This window comes from Amblyomma mixtum, chromosome 6 (genome assembly GCF_055824585.1).
Source record: "Amblyomma mixtum isolate Tamu chromosome 6, ASM5582458v1, whole genome shotgun sequence".
Lineage (NCBI taxonomy): Eukaryota > Metazoa > Arthropoda > Arachnida > Ixodida > Ixodidae > Amblyomma > Amblyomma mixtum.
Genome location: NC_143017.1, coordinates 25292404 through 25317193, shown reverse-complemented (window position 1 = coordinate 25317193; position 24790 = coordinate 25292404). Strand labels below are relative to the sequence as shown.

At 54.6% G+C, this 24790-nt stretch overlaps 1 protein-coding gene across 6 annotated transcripts in view; it reads left to right on the top strand.

The window, feature by feature from the left end:
- Positions 1-24790, top strand: part of rdx (BTB/POZ and MATH domain-containing protein rdx) — a 231005-nt gene that overhangs the window by 113378 nt on the left and 92837 nt on the right. For 4 of the 6 annotated variants that reach the window (XM_089547677.1, XM_089547674.1, XM_089547675.1 and 1 more), the window contains one exon: positions 24057-24344. The exons of the other annotated variants lie outside the window; for them this stretch is intronic. The gene's annotated coding sequence lies outside the window, so the exon portion shown is untranslated. The remainder of the gene's footprint in view (positions 1-24056; positions 24345-24790) is intronic. 6 annotated transcript variants of the gene reach the window in all.

Genomic DNA, 24790 nt, shown 5'->3' with positions numbered 1-24790 from the left:
ACCATGCAGCCTGGTTACTTTTGACAAAGACGGTACGTACAAGGATGCAGAGGAAGGATGACTTGACGCATACTCGTGGAGAAAGCGAAGCGCCCGCAGTTCAGCTCGGGATATGTCTGTTCTCCAGCCCCTTATTGCGTTGCAGGTAGCCGGACCAGGTGCAGAAGTGGGGCATGCCATCGATGCCCTATCGTTGTTTCTCTTTCGGAACGCTCCATTGGCACGCGATGCGCAGGCGTTGCCCCTTGGGCAGACAGGGAATGAAGTGCTTCGGTCGCCCCGAAGAGCAACGGGCTCGCATTTGGTTGCGTGCCCGGCGTTATCCTTGCTTTCTGCTGCGTCGGCATTCGGCGCTGCTGCCACCTGACGCTAGACCTCGCAGCGGGGGGCTGGAGTCAGCGGGCGCTACATTGTAGCGCCGCCGCCGCCGCGCCCTCGTCCTGGCTCGCGCCTCGCGCAAGGTCCCCTCTCGGTGGGGTTGGAAAAAGGCCGTTCGGCAGAAACGCGTGTTATTACCGGCGGCCATTTCTTTTCCTGCCCACGGAATCCCGGACGCCGAGCTGATTTACGGCGCCACCTCGGTGCGCAACCCGTTTCCCTGCTGCTTGCGAGGCTTGTGCAGGAGCCGCCGCTGCCCGGTGGTAGTTTCGCATGCGCGCCCCGCAGCTCGGACGAGGTGTGGCATGCCTTCCCTGCCCACGCGACGCGGGAAGGCCGGGGACCGTGTAGTCCAGAAGGAAAGGCTGCTCAGTATCGTGCGCCGGTCCCTGGGCTCGCCAAGCGGCGCTGCGTGTGTTCAACCGCGTGTGTTCAAAATTATCAGCTCAAGACGTACTCCTCCAATTATATGAAGGTGTACTTCGGAACGTTCCTCGGGACGGAGAAAACGTGATAATGGCCCTAGACATCAAAGGGGCTTTTGACAATGTGAGCCACGAAGCAATCCTTACGGGCCTGGACAACCTGAACTGCGGGCGCAGGATTCACAGCTTCGTCAAAGCATTTCTATCCAACAGAACTGCAACCATCGGTATAGGAGAACTTCGGTCCGAGAAGTTTCGAACGCCTAACAAGGGAACACCTCAAGGGTCGGTCATTTCACCCACGCTATTCAACGTGGCCATGATCGGACTGGCGAAGCAACTAAAAGAAATTGACGATATCCACCATGCCATTTATGCCGACGACATCACAATATGGACTAACACTGGCTCACTCGGCGAGAAAGAGGATAGGCTACAAGAAGCGGCCACCTGCGTTGAAAACTATGTCAAAGCAAGAGGGCTAGCATGCTCGACCGAAAAATCTGAGCTCTTACGGGTTTGGAGAGGAAAACGGAACCGAACAGTCCCTACCAGTAAAGAACTTCGACTACAAGTTTACCTCGAAGGAGAACCAATACCAGAGAAGACACTCATACGGGTACTAGGGATGTGGATACAGTCAAATCAACGCTGTACTCACACCCTTGCGCTATTAAAGGCATCTACACTTCAAGTGGCCCGCATGATTACGCGCATCTCACACAGACGTCATGGCATGCGCGAAGAAGACACACTCAAGCTGGTCAGGAGCCTAGTGGTCAGCCGGGCGACATACAGTCTCCCCTACTACAATCATATCAAAAGTGAAATACAACAGGCGGACGCGATTTTACGCAAAGCGTATAAAACCGCGCTTCGGCTACCCCATAACACCTCAACTGAAAAGCTCTTAGCCTTGGGACTGCACAACACGTTCGAGGAATTACGGGAAGCGCAGCATGTTGCCCAAATGCGCAGACTACAGCAGACCTCCACAGGCAGAGTTCTTTTAAAGAAACTGGGCTACACCGAACAAATTCGAGAAATATTGAGAACTAAAACGATCCCCGATGAGTACCGCAGCACGCTCAGGGTGGCACCAATACCAAGAAACATGGACCCGAACCTCCACAAAGACCGAAGAGAGGCAAGGGCCGACCGCTTACAGAAAACACATGCATCCCAGGATACAACAGTGTATGTCGACGCTGCCACATATGCCATGACTAGGGGACAAGGCACCAACAACGCAGTGGCAACTGTAGTCAACTCGGAATTACACGAGATTACCAGCGCCTCCCTGCAAGACTGCACGATAGCTGAGGCTGAAGAAGCGGCCGTCGCTCTAGCGGCAGCGGAGGGCTATCGGACTGGGCGGTCACTGACAATTCTTACTGATTCACAAGCAGCCTGCCGCAACTATCTTTGCGGCAGAGTAGGTCACAGAGCGCTCCGCATACTCCGCTCTGTAGACTGCAAGACGCAACAAACACATGCAAAACCACACAAGCCGATCAAACATAAGATCATCTGGGTACCGGGGCACACGGGGGTGGCAGGAAACCAAGAGGCAGACAGGATAGCTCGAGGATATACTAACTACCGAGCATCCAACGTCAACGACCTTGAGGAATCCCTGCCAGTACCTCAGGAATACTCGGCCATACTCAACAACTACAAAGGCAGCAGGATGCGGTACCCACCACCGCACAAATCTTTAAACAAAGAAGAGGCTGTCACATGGAGACAACTGCAAACGGGGTCATATCCAAATCTAAACACACTAAGTAAAATTCACCCCACACTTTACGCACACAATTGTCCGTGGTGCCATGAAAAACCTACACTGTATCACATCACATGGGCATGTCAAAAAGTCGACATCGTCCCAGTTATACAAAACCCAAGTGTGGAGCAATGGGAGGGTCTGCTCTCCAGCGACTGCCGCGATGACCAGATCGGTTTGATACGGCGAGCTCAGCTGACGGCAGCATCCAGCGGAGCCCTGGAATAGGGGCAACCGACCGTTGCGGATGGACTCATCTGACCACATAAAAAAAAAGCACTTGTGCTAGAGCCAAATAAAGTTATCCTATCCTATCCTATAAGGCGCCCTGAGTTGGCCTGTATTTATAGACGACGAAGACGCTACTTTTTTTTTTAAGCCATAAAAGGCCGAGACGGAAATAGGGGGTTGCCAACATCGGTCTTCTTCGCAAGCAAACTACAGGAACGCCTGACAGGTTTTCTTTTTCTTTTCTTGTGCGGATCCCCGAGGTCGGGCTACACCGCCATCTACTTCCAGCGGCTGATCACGGAGTCCATTTTGGCTTTTTTGTCTTCACCGTTTTGAATCGATTGGCGGAGGAAAGAAAATTGCGCTCTTGAATCCAATTTTCTCAACAACAAATGCATATTTTGCTGCCCAGCTAACATCAACGTAGCCAGAAAGATCTATTTGGTTTATTGGGGTTCATCGTCCCAAAGCGACTCGGGCTATGAGGGACGCCGTAGTGGAGGGCTCCGGAAATTTCGACCACCTGGGGTTCTTTAACGTGCGCCACTGACATCGCACAGCACACGGGCCTCTAGAATTTCGCCCCCATCGAAATTCGACCGCTGCGGCCGGGATCGAACCCATGTCTTTCGGGTCAGTAGCCAGAAGGAGACATTTTTCCTGAGAACGATACTTGCATGTATTTATCCTCGGTGTTCCTTTAACACTGCCACCTTCGGTGCGCACGAATGGTGCAGTGCGCACAGGCGTGGACGTCCAGGAGGTGAATTTGACATGACGTGATGCGTTCCATCGTGGACGTTTCGGTTTCAGGTCGCCGTTCCATAGCGCAGCCTTTCCCGAGAATGCGCCTCCAGGGTCTGTCCTCGGCCGCGCTAGCGTGCTCTGACGCATTTGCCTGACTGGCCGCCGCACAGTTTGTATGCGCCACGGAGAAGCGGAGACGGTCGCCGGTTTCGGCGAGTCCTTCCTCGGAGGGCAATGAGCTGTCCCGCTGTCGCTCAGGCTGGACCCCAGGTTCAACCCCTTCCTCCGTTTTTGTAGCGTGAGCTACACTGGCCACAGTCTTGCCGTTTAGCGTGCTCACTCCGTCGACTATACTGCGCATGCGCGAGTGACGTCACTGCGCACAGTTGGCGCGCCTCGCCGCTGCTGCCGCCGGCGCAGAGCCACGTGACGTCACTGCTCACGCTACGTATATCCTGGAGTAGCAGAGCTAAGCCACTGCCAATTTATTTTTTTCCTCGTGTAGGTCGTAAGCCATTGAGGGTGCTCATTTGCTCTTATTTTGAGTCTTTATAAATGTAGCATCGCCGACGTACGCTATTGATTCTCGGACTAAATACCTCGTGTACTATGTTTAATTTGATAAAATGCGTTTTATTTTGTTCACCTGGCGGACATCGGGCACGCTTTGTTCGACACAAAAGTGAAAAGAAGTCGTTTTACAGGATGGAGGACCAGGTATCTCCCGAAAGCGCGGCAGTTTCTGTGCCTGTGCACATTTATTTAGAAACCCTGCGTGTTAGGCATCTGCTTCGCTCTCTGCTTACGTAACCGTACTTACGTATTTCATCGCATATATATACCGCAGCGGTGCTATAAGCGTCGTACGCGGAAGCTGCTGGGTTCGACCCCCGGTGCCTCTGTATAGTACCTGTATGTGTGATGCAGTGGATACGAGCTTTGCCTTGGCCTGTTGTCCGGCTTCCCAGGAGTGAAATTCTCGGAAAGTGTGTCGTTGACCCTGCCTTGTGCTCTTCGGCCATGCGCCATTGAGATTCGTCACTAACGGTTTCGCTAACCCGTTTTTGCTCCCGTTGTCTGCCTGGGCGTAGAGTTGCGTGGCTTTTTTCTCACCGCATGCGCGGGTGAGAGTGTGTCCCGCGCATTTTCCCGAGGGCGCGTCGTCTTCCCCCGTCACAGTTCGTGACTGTATGCGCGGTGCTCGTGCAGCATCTCGGCGGCGGCGCCGTGCAATGGCGCTTGCGATTGGGAACGCCGCGTGCGACCACCACTCGGCGCGCATACATCAGCCAGGTTTCCCAACCGGCCCCCTCGGCGCGTTCTCAATTCCTCCGCGAAGCGCAATAATTCACCCGAATGACGTGCTGATTCATCGGCCTTTTGTCGACGGGGTTCCTGACCCCGGGGCCTGTCGTGTTGTTTCCCCGCTGCTTGGCGCTGCGACTTGTCCGTGCCCAGTTGCACGACGCGGAGCGCGCAAGGTGGGGTCTGAGCTCGCTTCGCGTAGCATTGTCACGTCGGAAGAGTGGCCTGGCCTGCACGGTTTACGCACGTTTGACGCTCTGTCTCACTGCGCGTTCCGTTGCCACGAAAAACAAGCAGGGATGACACCGCTGCAGTGTCGCAGCTTGTATTAATCTAGACTGCGCGTACGGGATGAACACCACAAATAATAATCCCCTGTGCTCCTTTGTTTCGGTGACTGTTGGCTTGCGTCATGGATGTCATAACGAGCCCCTCTTCCCCTTCCGTTGTCTGATCAATCTTAGCTAAGCGCATTGTGCACCACGTGCACAGAGAATCCGGAAAGGGAGGACGTTATACGCGTTTAGTTGGGCTACGCACTATGCTTCCGTGTTGCGATAAAGTCCGTGGGAAAGGAACCGAATTTCCTGCACGGTTGAAGGAGGACATATCCAATGTAGTGTCGATGATTTTATTTTCTTTTTGTTTGCTTACATGGCCTATAGCTTGCATGCTTTCTCCTTCCGGTTTACAGTGTCAGGGGGTTTAAAATTAAGGGGGGGGGGGGGCAGTAGTGTGCTCGCTCTCCTTGGCGGCAGCTGTGCATACGGAGATATACGTACGCATATACGCTGCTATCTGTGCATGTGATTCGGTTTTTGTCCGAAGTCGTCGGGCGCCGTCCCTCGTCAAAGGAGGGCGCGCTGGGTTCGCGGCGATGAAAGTGGGCTCCCCGGCGGCAGCAGCCTCGTCCGAGACTCGTCGTCTCAGCTGTCAGCGCTCAGTGGGGCGAGGCGAGCGGCTCGGCTGCTGGCACACTTCTCGGGGCTCCCCTTTGCTCTCGCCCTCTTTTCCCCGTGGTCGAAGGAGAAGCCGGCCGACCCGAAGCGGACGCATTGTTCGCCGCCTGACAAGCATCTCTGTCGCGGCCCGATCGCGTTCCCAATGGATGCTGCCCAGCTCGCGCCTCTCAACAATGGACTCTCCCTCCCCGGCTTGCATTTCCTCCTTCCCCTCGCGTGCTCTGGTCACGTGCTGCGACCGCTTTCGCTTTCTCGCCAAGCTTCGGGTCGCAGGTGCTGCCTGAGACTGCGGTTTCTCGGGCGAGCCTGCACTTGCCTGCATACTGAGGATTTGCGTAACCATCGTGCAGTTCGGAACGCAGGCAGGGAAATGAGGGCGTCTTAGCCGTCGCTTTTGTTTCTTTTTTCTTCATGCTGAAATCTAGCGCAGAGGTTGCGTGTTGCCATCTGGTTAGTGTGTCATGTTCTGGTCTGAGTTGGTAGTAGTTCCTGAGTATATCGTCATTCAAATGACGATGTACTCCTCGTTTTTTTTTTTTTTTTTTGCTTAACAGTGCCGATCGGGCGTGAAATATGAAAGGGCTGTTCCAGCCAGCCGAGTCGCGTCAAGTCTGTTTCCGCATGCAAGCGATTGAACAAATTGTGCGCTTGAGCGGTGCGTCCCGGGGACAAATTTCCAAATTGTTGGAACCGCGTCGCTCTGGCCGCTCGAGCCGCCGCGACCGCCCGAAACACGTTTTTGCGCCGCGGCGGCAAAAATCGCGAGCGTTTTCGCTTGCATGGGAACCACGGAACCAGCCACGCGAGTGGTTCGGCGCGATTTCAATCTGGGAACATGTACGAGGTCTGTTAGAAAAGTATCCGACCTTTGGCCGAAGAAAAAAACTGGCATAACTGGAGCGTTAGAAACCTAATAATCTTCAAAGTAGTCTCCTTGGGGCTCCATATGCATCTCCCAGCGGTGCTGGCATTGTTGGAAGCATTCTGAAAAGGCCCTTTTCGGAATGGAATTTAGCTCTGCTGTCGTTGCAGCCATAATGTCCTTTCTTTTCTGAAATTGCGCTCCTTTCAATGGCCTCTTCATTTTAGGAAACAGCCAGAAGTCGTAGGGGGACATATCAGGAGAGTAAGGAGCCTTTTGAACTACAGGAGTCTGGTTTTTTGCCAGAAAAGTCTGAATCAAATGAGAGGAATGTGCAGGAGCAATGCCGCGAGGGAAGCGCCAATTTCTTGTTGACCTCAATTCCGGTCTCTTGCGCCGCACAGCACCACGTTGGCGATGGAGGACATCCCTGTAGTACTATTTAGTCATTCTTTGACCCTGTGAGGTGCGTACTCGTGGTGTGCCACACAGAGGGAGTCAAATAAGCAGTCAGCATCACTTTGACATTGCTGCGCACTTGGCGGGCCTTCTTTGGTCTTGGTGACGTGGAATGCGTCCTCTGTGACGACTGGGATTTGGTTTCTGGGTCGTACCCGTACACCAAAGACTCGTCACTAGTGATTACGGCGTCGGTGAAGTCAGGGTAACTGTTTGTGGAATCCAGCATCTCCTGTGAGACATCAACACGAAGCTGCTTTTTCTCCACCGTCAGCAGCTTCGGCACGAATTTCGCTGCCACTCTCTCCATGGCCAAATCTTCGGTGATAATGGAATGTGCAGAAAAATTGCTGATGTCCACCTCTCCCGCAATTTCTCGGATAGTCACACAACAGTCCCGCATCACCACAGCGTTCACTTCGGCAATTACCTGGTCATTTCGGCATGTTGATGGCCGACCGGAGCGTGGCTCTCTCTCCATGGATGTGCGGCTGTCTTTAAACCAGTTGCACCACTGCTTAATCTGTGTGCTGCTCATAGCATCATCACCGAAAGCCGTCTGAACATTTCGAATGGTTTCCACTTGGCTATCGCCAAGTTTCTAGCAAAATTTGAGGTAGTAGCGCTGCTCCTCTCACTCCGCCGTTTTCCTTGCAACAAAAAACCGACGAGAGCACTGCGCACTGCCTCACTCAAACGCTGCTTCCCAGCGACTGACGCTATCAGCAGGCGGGAAAAAATTCGTGCATGCGCACGAGGGTTCAAGGTCGGCTGCTGTAAGCGCGCTTGTTTCATATCCATCAGGTGTTCGCAAAAAGAATACTAAAGTCGGATACTTTTCTAACAGACCTCGTATAAATGACGTCCGTTTATATCTTTGAGCAGTGCGTAGTTGCGAAGCTGCTCCAGGGATGGATTTATATGTGGAGAGGCGGTCGCCCCTTCCTCCCCCCTCACCCCCCTTTCCCAATCAAGATGTTTTACAATGGAGAATCACGCCGAATGCTACTTGCTTTACCTCGTTAAAATACCTCGTTAAAATGAGACCGCCCCCTTCGGGAGTGAACCGTCATTCCGCTCCTGATCAGCGCTCAGTGCTGCAAGTTGGTGAGCAGCTAGCTCCAAGATTCTATGGGTCTGGTGTATCTATGGCCCAGTCTGGTGTATCCTGCGTGTCTTGTATATCCGGTGGGTCGCTGCCGACCCATAATAACCGCGCCATATGCGCGCTTTTGCAGCTGTCAGCTGCAGCGTAGTGACACGATCCCGTGACACCTCCTTGTCTCGTCACTGTGTCCCCTGGCGACAGACACGATTTCAGACTATTCGAGCGGGGGCCTACCGCAGAAACCAAGCTGGTCGGTCTTGCACTTAGCTTCGAACCACAGTGGGAGAATAGCCTGCTTCGAACGCTGCACTGCAGGCAGCCGCATAATTAACGCGCTCCACGAGCGACATGCCGGAGCAGAACCGCCGCAGCTTCTTTTAACGTGTAAGCATTGTATGGCTATGTCTGCGGAGCTTGTCCGCACGATTGCGTCCGAACGAAGGGGCTTATGCGAAAAAGAATGGTACGATCGGATAGAGCATCAAAAAATCTCGTGCGGGAAGTCTGGGGGGGGGGGGGGGGGGGGGATTAATTAGTTAGTTAGAGCCAAAATTGTCCAGAAAGTGGGCGGGGCCAGAGCAAAAGTGGCGCCAAATATGAAAATGCCGGAAGTGTGGCACCACGTGACCGGAAATATGGGCGGAGCCAACGCGTTGCTAAAAATTTGAAAACGAAGCATAGCGTGAAGTTTGACAACTCATGCTTACTCACTTCTCCAGTGCGGATGCCGCAGTGATCTCTAACGTTTTTTTTTCTTTTTTTGTGTTTTTTTTTTTTGCGTGGACTTCCCTGGCAGGCGTTCTGCGCTGGGACACAAAACAGCCGGGGTACTGAGCTGGCGTTCAGTGCCTGCTTAGAAAGATTGAGGCCCGGTTAGCTTCGCGCGTATGTGCAGAAGCGTACGTTGCACGTATACAACCCGGTATTTCCTGCCAGAGCTGACTTGAATGAAATGGTACCATTGAACTTGCTGATTCGGAGCAACGTTACTAGAACAAACTCGTAGCGTTGATTCGGAGTGCAGTTTCATTCTACACTCTACGTCTTGTGATCGTTCAGATGAGTTGTTTGCCCGTTTAGCCGTGTGTGTCTGCGTGGAGGCGGAAGACGAAGTGAATCTGGCCGGCCGTGCCCGGACAGGAGAGAGTGCATTGAGCCGTGCGGAGTGCGAGCGCGTAGATCTTTTCGCACACCCTCAGTCATACCATATTTCGAGGAAGCCGCTTCCAGTAGCGGCGATTTGCATATGCACGGGTCCGCACCAGTGCGCCCGGCGTTTGCACCTTGGCAGCAGCGATGATGGATTGTGCCGAGCGACGTCGAAGGGCCACGCCCACGTCTCGCTGCCTTTTCCTCTTTCGACGCCGGCGCTGACGGCTGTGGGAACGCGCGCGATGTGCGGGGGCGAACGCTCGCCCGCATTCTTGAACCTGCCGCTTCGTTGGATTGCAGGCGCCTGCCCGTACAAAAGTTTTAGACAGTCATACAGTGTCTATAGACTTCTGTCTATGAAGTCTATAGACTCTCTATAGACAAAAGTCTATAGGCTATACAAATGCCATAGACAGTCTATAGACAATCTATAGATCTATGGCCATTCACATTTAGTAGACTTTTATCTATATACAGTGTATAGACTATCAGTAGACAGAAAGCAATATCTATAGGAAGTCAATAGAGTCGATAACAAGTCTATAGACTGTCTATCGACTATTTTTATGAGGGTGGGAAGGAAATAGACGTGCGCAAAACAAATGCCGCCTGGTGAACTCGTCTTACGGCTGCCGTGTTTCTTCTTTCGTCCGCCGGCTTTTGTCGTTCTCGTCCGCTGCGCGCTGATCGGCATCGCGGTGGTCCGACCCACACTTTAGGTTTGCTGTCTTTCTTCACCGGAGAGTAGTAGTATAAAACTTTATTCCGCAAAATGGGACGGTGTTGCGATCCACCTCCAGGTATCATGGCCGGGGGCCGGTGATGGGACGAGGAGGATGGGAGACTGGGTTAAGATGGAAGGTAACGAAAACTTTATAAACTTATTTACATTATTTACAAAGAGGGACTGAGAATGGCTCTCAGTGGAAGGGGAACGTCTTCGTCAACCGTAGTCGACTGGAGCTAGCAGGCTTTTTTCGGCCACACTCACAGCCGAGTTAAATATGGTTCGGATTCCCCAGATCCCTGGCTGGGGAATAAAGTTCGAAGAGCACTGTCCAATCAGATGGACCGAAGTAGACGCTGGTGTTACCACCCACGGCAGGGCCGGTGCGGGCGTTTCCACTCTCTCGCAGCTGGGTCGATGGGAACGGGGAGATGCTGACTAATCCCACACGACTGGAAAGGAATCTCCCGCAGTCTATCCGCAGGTGAATGAACTTGCTTCCCCGCCGAATGTCCAGAACACGAGTCGGGGACCCAGCCGTCTTCAATTAACAGCCAGCGTGACTGGCGCCGCCACGTCGCCTCCGCTTCCGCTGTGGTTGCGCTGACAATGCCTCCTGCCTTCGCCGCTGCTGCCGTGGTCACCTCCGCTCAAGGAATTCCGCTGCACTAATCCACTTAGGCTCGGAGGGGGGCGTCACAAGCACCCCACTGCACCACCGCCGTCGCGAGGTTGTCGGCCTCGTGGATTGTTCACGGTAGCTGCTTGATCGGGCCCACGTGGCCCGAAGTACGGTCACGACAACGGGGTTTAGAGGTTGGGGTCTTGAGTAGCAGGTGGTGGTGTTCCTAGATACAGGATCCCCCTGGTTTTCGCTGCCTCCTCGGCCCGCTCAACCAGCGCAAGCTGATCTTGCGGGTCGGAGCTGGACAGAAGCTCCTCCCACTGCTCGACTGACTGGTTTGTAATTCTGGGCTCTGTCGCCCCATGTGGAGTGGTTAGTGGTAGAGGGTGGCTATCTCTCCGCACCACACGCATTCTGGAGTGTATTGTGTAGGCCAGATCTTACTGCATATGTAGAGACTTGGGTATGAGTTGGTTTGTAGCCGTCTCCATGTAGTTGCCTGATGTCTTGTGGGGAAGCGGGTATTTACGGCGTCCTAACTTGCAAAACATGGTGAGCTCCTGTTCGGAGTAGTGTTGGTTCACCGGAGACGAATTATGCTTAGGGCCTTGTCGGCGTCTCCCGCCGGAAGGAAGGCTAGTTAGTTCTGCGAGCGGTGCAGCCGGTCGTGCACACGTACCGCGACGGAGTAGGTCCTAATTTCGCAGTGTCGAAGGCGGACCGCGTTTCCTGTCCCACCTCCGTGGCGGGGTTGCGCACCGCACCCCGCAGTGCATGGGATTGCGCGATGGCGGCGTCCGTGTGCCCGATTCCGCGGCCCGCCCGGCGAGGTTTCTGGGCTAGCCGGACGGAACCTTTCGAAACGGCCTCGCTCGGTGGGAACCAGCTGTTCGTCTCGGACAGCGGCACCGAGGAGGGAGCATGCCGACGCCGTTCACTGCGGCCGTGGCGTGCCCCGCCGCACTCGACCTCCCGGCTCGTAAAGCGGGCGTATAATGCCGACCGGACCGCGCCGTTATCCGGCCTGCCGTCCTCCTCCGGCGGGCTCGTTTTTTTCTTTTTTCTTTTTTCCGTAATTTTGATGCTGGGCGGCGCAGCCCGCACATTTACGATCAAGTGTCGGTCAGCATAGGCGTAACTCGTCACGGTACAAAAAAAAAAATTCTTGCTGGAATTTAGGGTTCCAAGATGGCGTCAACATTGAGGCAACTTATGTGTATTTTTATTATTATTTCTTTTTTTGCCCGGTGGGGGGGGGGGGGGTCGCCGCCCACTCGTGTTCCATGCTAGTCTGGTGACTATGGAGGTGAGATGCCAGAGACCTGTGTACTGTGTGATGTCAGTGCACGTCAGAAGAACCCCAGGACGTCGAAATTTTCCTAAGCCTTCCACTGAGACGTCCATCATACATAGCCCGAGTCGCTTTGGGACGTTAAACCCGCTAAAAGACCACTGTAATCATTCCTCGTGCTGGGCCGGGGAGTAACACTGGCGGCTGGCGTGGTTCGTGCGCGTTCAAAATCAGCGCTGGTGACAAAGGACTTTGTCGTTAACGGGCACCACCTCATCGCGGCGTGAGGTGCAGATAAGCGTCCGTGTTCGTTTCTGTGTGTTGCGTATGTCATTTTCTTTCTTGTTTTTTTATTCTGTCGTTCGCACGTGCGTGACAGGGGTGGAAGCGTAGCTCAGGCTCCTGATTCTCAGCTGGGGGGTGGAGACGAACCAGTACGTATGTCTATTATCCGCTGTTTCCTGTGAGGCATTATTGCTGCAGTTCTGTCCCGACGTCTTGGCGCTCGTGTAGGCACGGCTGCGCTGCCGCTTGCGCCAAATTGTGTCAGGGCCCGCGAGGGAGGCTCGGCCGCTGGAGACGCGCGTCCTGGCCGCGCGTGCGATTCCAGCAGCATTGCAGCAGGAGGAGGAAGCCCTCCCCTCTTCGCATTTGGCGCCTAATTGTTTGTCCCCGCGTTCCTTTCGCCGCTCGGCCAGATTTTTTACGACCCCGTTTCGGTGCCGCGTTCGAGCCGAAGTGCGGAGTACGTATATCCGCGCGTGAACTGGGTCGCGTCGCCGCTGCCTCCGCAGCCGTGCGCGCGTGGCGGACAGCTGCGCGACATGAGCTTTCTTGTTCGGGCGGCTGCCCCGACTGGAAAAAAAAAAGGAAGCACGGGGGTGGGAGGCTTTCGCTCGAGTGTGCTCCCCGCGAGCGTGTTGTTCTTCCCCTGGGTTCGTGCCAGACGGAGAGCCTGCCTCGGTGCGTGAGAAGCCTTTGTTTACCCGGAGCTTCACTAATGCTCGCCAAACGTACTATGTTGTTGAAGCGCTGTGCCAGCGCAGCAAATGTACGCGGCTAAGTAGGGACCATCCTGTCTCACCCTTGGCACTTTCTTCATCTGCGTATACGTTGCTTGCGCTGGCACTGTGCTGTCTCTAAGCGATAACCAGCCTAACCAGGTTGTGTCCCTCACGGAGTGCACAGGGCTCACGCTTGCCGACTGTTGCGGCTTTCTGGGCTTTCTAGTGAGCTCTGTTCTCATTGCCCTCCAGTCTGTCGTTTCAGTGAACCTCGTGCCACTAGCTTCCGCCGGGCGGTTGTGCGATCCCGGGCCGCGGCGGTAGAAGTTAAATCGAGGCGAAATTCTAGAAGCCCGTGTACTGTGCGATGTCAGTGCGCGTTAAAGAACCCCAGGTGGTCGAAATTTCCGGAGTCCTCCACTACGGCGTCCCTCATAGCCTGAGTCGGTTTGGGACGTTAACACCCCCTCCCCTCACAACAACAAATTTTTCATAATGGCAAGCGCCGACGGCGGCTTTCCCGGCATATTATTCTGTGTGGCCCGAGGATCTTTTTGTTTTTCTTTTTTCCCCAAGTCTGCCTGCAGTATTTGTCCCGGCGTATTATTGGACGGAGGGATGACATGTTTTGTAATAGCGCGGGGCACCGGGTTAAAGGGCGGTGAGTGCAGCGCGGTGCCAACTACTGCGTGCCTGAAAAGTGCTGCTGATGTTTTCCCGGCGCTGCCCAGTTCTCCGTGCGGAGTATTTTTTTCGCGCAAACTCGTTAGATGTGTCTATTTTCCGAGCTGTGTGTGTGTGATCGCCTCCATCGCCATTGACCACAGTGCGAGAAACTTCCCCTGGGAGCCCGGTGAAAGATAGCCAAAAGATTGCTCCTCAACTGTCGTTGCTTCTGAAAAGGGCAGCGGTGGCTATCCTGCGAGCAAGCAACGTAGTGAGCTCGTGTTGTTCGCCCTTTCAAAGCGGAGCCTACTGCGATTTGTGACGCCGGGAGGCGAATGAGATTTAGAGAGTCTGTGAGAGCAAAGGGGTGGCAGCTGACGCAGGGCAGAGGGCATTGGGAAATGCTCGCCTATCCGTGGACGTATTTATGCTGCTGCTGCCTCTGATGATGGTGAGGTCGAGGAGGAGTACGTACTGTTTTCATTGGGTTAATCCTCCTAGTGTACACAGTGCAGTAGCAACAGCAGTGGGAATAAATTAACGCGTAATAACGATCGAATGCGACCCTCGATGTTCGGGTGGACGCGGCCCAGCGATCGAAGACAAAAGCGCGCGCGGCGTGGTCGAGCTGCTGCAGCAGCAGCAGCAGCCGTTCACCGCTCCTCCCCTCCGCTCCAGCGCGTCTCCTTGGCCCGGGCGCGCGGAGGCGGCGTCGGCCCCGACCTCCTCTGCGGGTCGCGCGGCGGCGGCGGAGGTCGCTGCGCCGCCGCCGAATAACGGGGCCGCCGCCTCCTTGCGGACAGCAGCGCACGCGGGCCTCCGCAGGAGCAGCAGCAACACGTGCCGGCTCGCCGCGTTTTCCGGGCCGCGTACGAGAAACGGCCCCTGCTGCTCTGAGAAACTCCGTTAACCGGGGTTTTTGGACAACTTCGATAACGAGACGAGAATAATGGTGATTATTATTGGGGGAGGGGGGTTTAACACCATTCGCTTTGCCTGTGGCAGATCGCCACTAATTAGGTGCTGTGTTCTATGCATACTTATATGTAAAACTGCTGAAGTTTGCATTTTTATGACTCTTCCATAGAGAGATATAATCACGCTAACTTCAACAAAACACCGAACAATGGAAACTTCTCAGAATAAGAAAAAAATCTTTTTTAATATCTTCTAGTATTTTTTAAACATTGTCAGCGTATTCTCCTGTATGTCGTCTTTCGCAACCATCAAAAAGATGCATAATTTTGTTGCTCTGATAGCTGCGTTCTCTCCAGGGAAGTTTTTTTGTATTGTCAGAAGTTTGCATTGTTCTGCGTTTTGTTGAAGTGTGTGCGGTTATCGCGAAGTCATAAAAATATGAACTTCAGCAGTTTGATAGATAAGTGTGCATAGAACATAGCACACGATTACTCCACTCTGCCACAAGCCTTTTTTGAGGTAAACAACCGCAAAGTAGACGAAAGATCGTTCTTTGGGCCGATAGACTTCGACGAATTTCAAAACAATGTATACCTTCCAAAGCGTCGCAAATAAATGAGCACAAATAAAAACAACAAGATATTTACTCAATTTTCAGGTACCTAGCGTCAGCATGTTTTATGCAATTCATAACCGGAGTTGGCCAAAACACCAGAGAGCGTAAGCGCCGAACTCCACCTCTTCGTCATCAATAATTTCCGGTGCTTCGAAAAAATTTTTTTTCTTGGGAGGGGGGGGGGGGGGGGGGCGCACGTGCCATTTCTGGATATCATCTTACCACTCATCAGGCGGCAGTGTATAAACATTTCAAATAAATTTAAGAGGTCGACCAGCCAACCTTTGTTCTATCTTGCGTGGAAACCACCCCCTCGCTGCATATATAGCCACGCACAGTGAGCGAAACGAAGCAAACACTCGACGGTGGAATTTCTATGGATGCGAAATGCTAGAGGCCCTTGTGCTGTGCTGCGTCAGTGCACGTTAAGGAACCCCAGGTGGTCTAAATTTCCGGAGCCCTTCACTACGGCGTCCCTCATAGCCGGAATCGCTTTGGGACGTTAAACTCCAATAAACCAAACCAAACCGAAGCAAACACATGGTACTTCGTGTCCATCGGCCGCCGGGGGCTTCGCCTGAGATCTGTGCGTTAGCCCCTGTCTGCTGCGTTGATCGCGCACTTCCCGAATTAGCTGTGCACCGCTTTACCTTCGTGGTCCCTTTCGCGGCGACTAAAATGTGTTCCGAGCTAGATCGGGTGTTCCGTCTCCATCATGGACTTGACTGCACTATCTGGGCGGTCAACGTGGAGCCGCGTCTGCGTACTGAAGATATCACTCAGACTTCCCGCACTGCCCACGAGACACGGCTGTTGATCGCCGCTCACTACTCGCCCAGTGATTCGCATCTGTCGTATCGTATCGAGTGTGAATTCGATTTGGAGGCGTCCGCCTCCGTTGCCGTCTTGCTCTGCGCTAACATGGCCAGCGCGACCGTCGCCGATAGCAGCCAAGAAGAGTTTTTGACGCCGACGCTTGGGATGGTAGGGACGGCGGGATTTCGCAACATCTCCGCCAAAGAGAATATTTTTAACGCGTTTTTTAGAAGCGCTGTCACCGGGTGTCGAAACTTCACCTTCGTACTGTCCTGCCCTTACAGAAATTTCTTTAGACAGCTAGCCTATAAACCGTCTATAGACTTGCCTATCTGGTCTATAGAGGTTCCATAGGCAAATCCTATAGATTTTTCTATGGACAGTCATATAATTATGGCCATGCACTTTTAGTAGACTTTTGTCTACAGAAAATCTACAGGTTATGAATAGACGAAACGAAATGTCTGTACGAAGGCAGTAGAGTGTAAGAAGTTTATAGAAAGTCTATAGAGCATTTTTACAAGGGTGCTGGGCGCATATCCTAGACTTTCTCGCCTGTTCTGTTCATAACGGTGCGCAGCTACTTCCGTTCATGACGCACGTGCTTGGCCGGTCTACCATGCTGCGCGGCCGCGTTTTGGCTGCTCGGAATTTCCTTCGCCGTAGTGCAGTGTCAGCGTGAGCGAGGTTCATGCGGTTCCTAAAGGTGCCTGGCGAGTAGCCGATTCGAGAGACCCGTACACGTGGGCGCGTTTCACGCACAAGGCCGCGCAAAGGCGGTGCAAAGGACAAGCCAACTTTCGAGCGGGATTCTACTTTCTGTGCTGCATGCGTGTGGAGGCGTGGTATTAATGCGAGGAGTTTCCGGTCTGCCGACAGGGAAATTATTTCCCGGGTCCCTTAAGGTCGGAATGATGAGCCTGACGAGGAATGGAGTTAATGAGTCCCGGGCTGGGCCGTTTTCCTCCAGTCAGTCCTGTTCCATTCTTATCGCTCTCCGCGCTGGCTTGGCAGATTCTGGTGGTCCCAGGGTCCTGCTATCGCTTGACTAAAGGCTAAAAGCTCTACTGTAATTAGAGTTTACCCTGGCCTAGGACGGTGACATGTGTGCGCGCGTTGGCCTTTTTTTTTCTAGACATGGGTACGACGAGGACACAGTGGGAGAGCCGAGGGGAGGTGTAGAGCGTCCTTTCAGACTAACAAACGATGTATCTGGTTACAGCGGAAAACAGTCATTTCGAAAACGGGGAAGGGTTCTTTTTTTCCCTTCCTCCATCTGTGATGTGTCGTCGGCAGGAAGCGGCGAAAGATTCGCGCGCAGTCCTACAACGTCTTCGTGGACAGTCATTTAGGACCCCTTCCGACAGGGGGCTTCGATCCTCCTCGGTTGCGGAAGGGTGGCTGTTGTCGGTTTACCAGTCGGTGCAAGTACCCACGTGGCCAATGTGGTATTTCTTTCTTAGCAGCATATGATGTTCTGTTTCGGCCAGTAATTTACATCGCTAGTTGCATTGAGCCAATCTGGTTCACCCGATTCGTCGTCTGGTCCAATTGCGCCGTTCCCCCGAGCGTAGGAATGCACTAGCATATGAAGACTCAGAAAAAGAGGCTGGCGGCGTCTGCTCCGCCGTCGGCGCAGCGGTGAGGCGCGCACACCAGCTGCAGGCTATGAACTCACTCCGCGCATGCGCACAGCTGGCGGAGCGGTGGTGCCACGGCTCAGCGCGCAGTCACGCTGACCTCGCGAAGCGGCTTGCGTAGTGTAGCTATCGCTACGATGGAGGGGGGGGGGGGGGGGGGCACCGTACCTTACATTCAGGTGCCACGAGTGATCCCTCCAGTGAAGCCCAGCTTGTACTGCCGGATATGAAGCCAAAGCCCCAACCTTCACCGTAGGCCTGTTTACACGAACTCGATAGAGTCGAGCCTATAGTTCGCTTGTCGGGCAAAAACCAGTTGTCGAGTTCATGTAAACGCTGTCCGGTCGAGTAAAATAAGCGGCAGAGTGAGTAGAGTTAACTCGCCTGCAGGGGGTCTCGCGTGACCCGCCTTGGAACGCTTGGGCTAGAAACAGGAGCCGGAAGCTTGCACCATAACTGCGAACCTCGACGCTAGGCGCCACTGCGATACTTACGCGCTTGAACCGAGCTCATGTAGACACCAAGCGGGGCGAATCTGGGTCGAGTCAACTAACCCGACGCTGATTCGACCCGGTTCGGTTGGATTCATGTAAACAGGCTTCGCGTGATGCAGAGCAGCCTCGGTCATGAATCCCCCCCGATCAGTCATTGACTACTACGTTTATCTGTGCTGATCGCTTCGCTAACCAGCTAGCGCTTATCACTCGTAGACCCTGATGAACAGCGGCTGTATATGTTATTTTGTTCACTCGCGGTACAGCGTTGGAGCCGGAAAAGTTGTTTTTCGCAACGTCTTTGTTTTACTTTGCTGTCACGGGTGACGCGACCGCATGCACGTCCCAGACTCGGGAAGGCCGATCCAGCGTGCCAGATTTCTGAGCCGGGGTGGGGTGTTTCTCCAGAGGCCCTTGTGTGCCGCGTCCGCGTTTCGCAATGCGCGCGCGCACCGCCCGTGTCGCCTCGGCGGCGTGGGTTGCCGCCTTGCGCCGCAGTGCCGGTGGCCCGCTGCACTGCCCCGCGTGCAGTGCCCCGGCGGGCGGGTAACCTTCTTTTGTGCTCCCGCCGTGCTTTGCTCCGGTTTGCGCCGAGACCCGCCGTTTCCCCCCTCTCCGCCTCGGCGGCGGATTGATTGACCCGGTGAACGTGTGCTACCCGCTGCCTTCCACCGCTGGCCGCCCCCGTCTCGCTCCCCGGCCTCCCCCCCCCCCCCCCCCCCCCCCCCTTTTTGTTTTTTGGCTGCCGCCGCGGCGCAGCATTGGGCTGCCGGTGCCGGGTCGCCGAGGCAGGCGCGAGCTTTGCGGTGACTGGACGACGCGGTGCGGCCCCGCGACGTCGGCGCCCTTCCTACGAGCATTATGACTGCTCGCGTGGATCCGCTGGGCCTGCTGGGAGAAAAAGAAAACAAAAAAAAATAGGATCGCCGCGCATCTTTACCACGCCTCCAGTTCCCTCTCCGGCCGAAGCTGCGCGAGCGTTGACCCATTTGCGCTCTGGACCGCTTCTCGCGGCGCAGGCCGCGATGACAGTTGTCCCGGTCGCGTTGTTGGGAACTAAATTTATCTGCTTCCTAGCTATGGGAAGCCGGCGGGGAACGCTGCGTCCGAAAAGAAGAGAACTAGGAAGTGGAAAAGTGGACTGGTGTTGATGGGCGCCTCATCGACAGCAGCGCTGCTTGAACATTGCTGCTTACCCTGTCCACGGAGGCCTGCGTACTTTTTGCAGCTCTGTATTCGCTTGCGGGTGGAGTAGTCTCAGCTAGTTGTCAGTGGAGTCACCGCAATCTGGAGGGTCCAGGCGAGTTGCGGGTTCGTTGCCCCCTGCTTCCGTTGTGTGCCTTTGTCTCGCGGCATTGTGCGCTTTCGGGCAGTGGAGAGCCTTATCAGGGCGTCGTCAGAAGTTGCGCTTAAAGCTCGCTCAGCGTGGCTCCTGTGGCTATAGGTGGAACAGAAATGTGCACACAGTAACATTTTTTGGTAACTGTTCCCGATACCTGCGCTTGGCATTCCTTTAAATGCTGGCTGTGAATGGGTTGTAGACGAGCATCTACCCGTCTTTCTGATGATGCCCGCAGGCCCGCAGGCCGACGGTGCGGCCAGCGTTTTCGAATCCGCTCTCTGCGTGGAACCCGCACCGCCCTAGCTGCAGTGCTGTTGCTAGCTTGTTGTCCAGAGCTGTCCAGGCAGCCGATTGGGCTTCGAGAGAATAGAGTCAGTGAGGAGCGTCCAAGTGGTAAGCGTTATGCAAATACTTGTGCGAGCGTGTGAGCAGGCATCCACAGCCAGGGTCCTTAGAGTTGTTGCAAGGGGTCTGATACACTGTGCCCGGAGCGTCTTGAGAGCGGCGAGGGAGACAGCCTTTATAAGCCACAAGCACATGCCGTCGTCTTTTGCGCCGAATTACATCATTTTTTTTTTTTTTTCAGCTCACGCATCTAGCATTTCCAGTTGCCTAAGCGCAGCGGTTTTGGTATACCGGGGCTTTAACGCAGCCGTTTCGAAGGCCTGGCTGTCAAACAGAGAAGTGGGAGGCGCTGGTGGCAGGTTTAGCGGCCCCGGGGTCCGCTGCTCCGTAGTGGGCCGGCTGACGGCTAGATGCAACGTGGATAGGTGGGACGTCATTGTTGCCGCTGTAGACCAGCGCTACGCCGCAGCGACGCAGTCTGATTGGCGCCATCGGGTTCGGAGACGTCACGAGCCAGTGTGTGCTCCATTTGCAGCTTCCGCGTCGCACGGGCTCGGTGGCGCTCGGAGGCGCTCGGCTGGTGAGCGCGAGGACGCCGAATCAGATCCCGGCCGCAGGGGCGCGTTTCGGTGGAGGCGAAATCCAAAAGGCGCCCGTTCCACGTCAGTGCGCTGTAAACGAGGGGGCCGAAATTAATTCGGAGCGCCCCTTTCTCTCTTCCTTCACTCTTGCTTCGTCCCGGCGAGCGGTTCCAACTGGGTGTGAATAGTAGTAGGCTTAGCGACCATGGGAACAAATTAAATAAAGCAAAAGTTTTCGAAGCAGTTTTCTGATTTCGCAGTGCGCCTATGATGTCGTCCCTCCGTAAATAACAGCCGAATGCATCCTCGAGCAGGTTCTGAAAGTATGAAGTGTCATTTCGAAGGCGATGTATATTTAAAACTTCCGCAAAACGTGCGCGTGGGAGTCAGTTCTGGCTTGCGTGGGATGCGGGACGGGAGCGCGACGCATAGAAACACATGTGAGCAAAACTTTCCAAAATACTTGTCCCGTCTCGCGGAGTACGCTTGGAGTACCCGGCCATTTGTTAACAGTTGGCAAGTGTTTCGAAGAAGAGTGTGATAAACTATGCTGCGTCGTTTCGAAGTTATCGCTTTAAAATTCCACGGTGAATGTGCGCTGTGAAGCCGGACATACACCCAAAATTCGCTGTTACCCGCTAGATGTTTCCCGGAATCACGCAAGATTCTGGTGTAGCCCGCCATGGTGTCTCGCTGTCTAGTTTGAACTACTCCATTAGTGCGCAAATGTAGCGCACGCGGCAGCATGTCGTATATACTGCACCAGAAGCTTGCATGGTTCGGCAAAATACCCAGCGTGCACTGCGCCTATTGTGTGTATATCAGCTTCGCAACACATTTATTGTGGCATTTTACAAAGATTGCTTCGAAATGACGTCGGGTACACTGTCACACTTCTCTTCAAAGCACTCGCCAACTGTTGACGATGGGCGGCCTCCATGTGTGCTCTGTCTGTTGAAGAGGGGGATGAGGAAAGAACTTTTTTCTTGTCCAACGGAAATGGCATTCCGCCACCGCCCTCGTCACTAGGCCGAGGAGGCAGGAGGCACCGCTTTAGATGCTGTCCGGGAGGTCTTGTACTCCCAGCGGCGGGAGGCTCCCATGCGCACGTTTGGCGGGGTTTTAAATACACATCGCATTCATAATGACGCTTTATACTTTGTTCTTCACGAAAAGGCAACATCATGGGTGGACATGTGCAGTCAAAAAACTGCTTTGAAAACTTCTGATTCCTTATACTCCAGTGAGCGCTAAGCCTACTTTTCACCCCCAAGTTTCCCCCAGTCGTTCCAGCCGGCCGCAGTAGCTTACGTCACAGATCGATGTTGGTCTATGCCTGTTGAACCCTGCTATGTACTACATGACTGTCGCAGCATCCGGCATCGCTGCATTTTCAAGTAAAGTTAACAACCTGTGTGATTTATGGACGCTCTTCGGCGGTCGGTTTCCGTTCCGCACTCTCCACCTGTCGGTGTTTTAATTGTTTCTCTGTTTCGCGTTTTTCATCCCCCCCCCCCCCCCCCCCCCCTTGACGAGGCGGATTTGTGGGTCGCTTTGAAGGAGGCCGCCTCATTTGAACCGTGTATTTCTTAGGCTTTTTTCGCCTAAAAAAAAAATGGAGCTCATGCAGCATCGTTTTCCTGCATAAAGTATCTCGCTCTCTGCTGGGGTGGTATTCCATCTGTAGATACTTACTGAATGAGTGCACGCCGTGGATACATTAGCCCGGCTGACTGTGGAGCCATCACGCGGAGCTCTTCAAATGCGCTGCATGACCATCGGCCTCCGAAGAGGCGAGAACCAGTGTTCGTGCCACCTTCGAGAGATTTGTAGTGCTAACGATGCATTGCAAGCCACACGGCGTGGCCCAGAAGCGGACCTCCCGGTCTTTAAACTTGCGGCGAAGGGTGTACATGGCTGTAAGGTTGCGTCAGGCGCACAAGGACGTCAGGCGCACATTCCTAATACTTTGTCGCGCCCCCAAGTGACCGTCGGCGGTAGCTGTACTGTGTTACCAGTATAGTCCTATCTGTATTTTATAAAGTTCACTTACGGTTTGTGTAATACCTATATCACTTGTCGTATATTTGCCACCCAGAGCTCATCCGAGGTAAGTTTCTGGCGCTGTTTGGCCCCTTGCGTCAGTAGATATCGTTATAATCGCTATCAGTCCTCTTTCGAAGAAAACTCCGTCGGGTCAATGTGCCCGGGTAAAGTCCCTCTATGGCACCCGCCAGTAAAAGTGCATCCCCACCTGCGATTCTCCACCCACCAGAAGCGCGTAGTTAGACCGATGTTAAGGGGAACACGGGCCTGGGAAGAATTAGTACCGGACGTGACTCATCGCGAAGCAAAAGATGCAGCGAGGGCTTGCGGCAGCAGCGGCGGAAGCTGAGACGACGGCGGCAGCGGTAGTGTGGCCGAGTCTGTCCTCGGGTCACCGGATGGGGTGATGCTACGCACGTGTCCAGCTGAGGCTGCTAATTGAAAGACGGCTGTGTCCTTGACAGAAGTCTCGTGTTTCGGACGTCCGGCGGGGGAGTTCGAGGACGTTCATTCACCTGCTGGGAGACTGCTGGAAACTTCTTCTCCGAAGGCAACGCACAGAAGACTTGCCGCAGTGATCAAAGTAATACAGCGGTGTTTCATTACTCGGCCTCTACCCTTTTCCATCGATCGAGGTGCGAGAGAGCCCAGCACTGCCCCCTGTCGTGGGTTGTACCACCAGGGTCCAATCTGCCCATCTGATTGGTCATCGTTCTCCGAACTTTATTTCCCGTTGAGTGATCTGGGGAATCTGAACCCTATTTAACGGGATGCTGTTTTGTGACCGGAGCACTCCCGTCTTGACTGTAAATATGTAAAATAAACCTTCTGTACAGTTTCCTCCTTAGCGGAGTTCGACGCCTTACTTCGGAGCTGCGCCCTGCGGGGCTGATCGAGTCAATCATCGCAAGGGCCCCTCCGTCTTCATCACTGGTCGCAGCGGTGGTATTGAAGCGCAATCCTCAACACCGACTAGACGAGCGAAAGCATTATGCGCCCCTTCTGCATGCGTGTGTTTGGAGGGGGGGGGGGGGGTGTAGTATGAAATATTCTGGGGAGTGGATACTGGTCCCGGCTGCATCACTCTTGGGGACCAGGGGAAAGAGTACGGGATAACGGGGTGGGAAGGGGGAACGTGGTCGCCGCCGCTTTCTGGCATCTGCGTGCGCACGCAACCGCGTTTATCGCTCTTCATCTTCGTACCCTCTCCACTCGGCGGCAGCTGGCGCGACGCCCTCCTCCCATTGGCTGCAGCTGGCGCGACGCTCCTCCGAACTTACCCGGGTTACTCCGAGGCTTCACACAAGATCCTTTTGGTTGTGCTTGACCCCGTTAAGTAGTGCATTTGCACTGAAAAGCGGTGGCGAAATCACATTCAAAGAGTCAGTGAGAAGGCGATGAGTGTGCAAGCAAAATTCGCGACCTTGACGCATCTCGTGGTGTGGTCGCGTGTGCATTTAGTTGACGGTGACAGCGCTAGGTCCGTGTTTGGTTCTGACCCGCCGCGGGTGTGTGTGTGTGTGTCCGCAGGTGGTGCTGCTGCCCCCGTGACGATGTGGCCCGCGTCCCCGGCGCGCCGGTGGCCACCGCACCAGCAGAGTCGCCAGCAGCAGCAGCAGTCCCCGCTGTGCTGAGTGGGAGGCGCGCGTGCCGCCGCCGCTGCGTGCCCGGCGTCGCCGTCCGGCACCACGGCTGCTCCCTGCAGGCCGCTGCCGGCCGCAGGCACGGACGGAGGAGGAGCGGGCCGACCCTCGTCGGGGCGCCTGGCCGCCGCTGCTGCCGCCGCGGCCGCCGCAGCCGCTGCCGCCGCCGCCGCCGGTGAGTCTCACGTCTTCCCTAGACCCCATTCGGGACGGCGTCGCGAACGCGCCTCTTCACGCTCACGTGGTTGGTGCGCAGCCTGCGGAAATCAAGGGTGTAGACGCATTGTGGAGACTGTAGTTCCAGAGACCACGTGCCGGATGCTCTGGCACCGGGGAAATTCATTCTCCGTGGGCAGATGAAGGGATAAGCTCTAACAAGGTACCCATGTGGGCTAGTTGCTGTACATCAGACATAGCTTCACCAGCGAAAGTACGAGACACGAGGAGAATAACACAGGACAACGCTGGACTAGTCCAGCGTTGTCCTGTGTTCTTCTCTTGGTGTCTCGTACTTTTTGAGTAGTCCAGCGTTGTCCCGTTTTCTTCTGGTGTCTCGTACTTTCACTTGTCCAGCGTTGTCCTTTGTTCTCCTGGTGTCTCGTACTTTCGCTAGTGAAGTTA